General features: G+C 44.9%; 1 protein-coding gene across 5 annotated transcripts in view; it reads left to right on the forward strand.

The window, feature by feature from the left end:
• LOC109927795 (arf-GAP with dual PH domain-containing protein 1) overlaps positions 1-964 on the forward strand; it is a 120,577-nt gene that overhangs the window by 100,205 nt on the left and 19,408 nt on the right. The window lies entirely within an intron of this gene.

Below are 964 nucleotides of genomic sequence, written 5' to 3' on the forward strand. Positions count from 1 at the left end.
ACAGTTGTAGGTAGATGGTGTTTGTTTGGAATTTGGTAACACAGTTGGAGGTGTACAGGGAGTACAGCAGGGGACTGTGGACGCATCCTCGGGGGGGCTGCAGTGTTGAGTGTTATTGTGGAGGAGGTGCAGTTACCTACCCTCACTGCGGCCTATGGGTCAGAAAGCTGAAGATCCAGTTGCGGAAGGTTGAACCGAAACCAAGGTCACGGAGTTTTGAGATCAGTCTGGAGGGGATAATGGTGTTGAAGGTGGAGCTGTAGTCAATGAGCAGGAGTCTGACATAGGTGTCTTTGTTGTCCAGATGTTCCAGGGATGAGTGCAGGGCTAGAGATATGTCATCCTCTGTGGATCTATTACATTGGTAGGCAAATTGTAGGGGATCGAGGCAGGCTGGGAGAGATCATGATTATTGAAGTCAGAACTATTGGGCGGCCGTTGTAATGTTGGTCATTGCTGTAATGTAGAAATTCAATGGAACATTCAACCTGCACACAGCAAGATGCTATAAGCAGCAAGGTGATTGTGACTTTATAATGTTGACTGAGGGATACGTTTTAAACCTGGGCACAGAGGAGAACTCACCGGCTTCTCTTCAAAATGCCAAGGTGGGCAGATGTTCCAGAGGTGGGCTGGGTGAGGACAAGGAGCAGAATTTTAAAACCTAACATTGCTTGACCAGGAAAAGCAAAAACTACAGTCAGATATGCTGTCAGTAGAGAACAGAAATAGTCCTGGAGATTAATGTCAGGTTGCAACACTGGAGGAAATATTGGGATAGTAAACAGTTTGAAAAAAAAAGGTCTCCTAGCAAACCTCCCTGAAAGGCCTGGAGTCTCCAGGATATTGCTGAGATCAAACTGCAGAGAAAAATCATTACGGAACTTAAAGATATAATGATCAATGTATATCTTTAAGTTCCCTAATGATTTTTCTCTGCAGTTTGATCTCAGCAATATCCTGG

Source organism: Rhincodon typus, chromosome 21 (genome assembly GCF_021869965.1).
Source record: "Rhincodon typus isolate 14 chromosome 21, sRhiTyp1.1, whole genome shotgun sequence".
Taxonomy (NCBI): Eukaryota; Metazoa; Chordata; class Chondrichthyes; order Orectolobiformes; family Rhincodontidae; genus Rhincodon; species Rhincodon typus.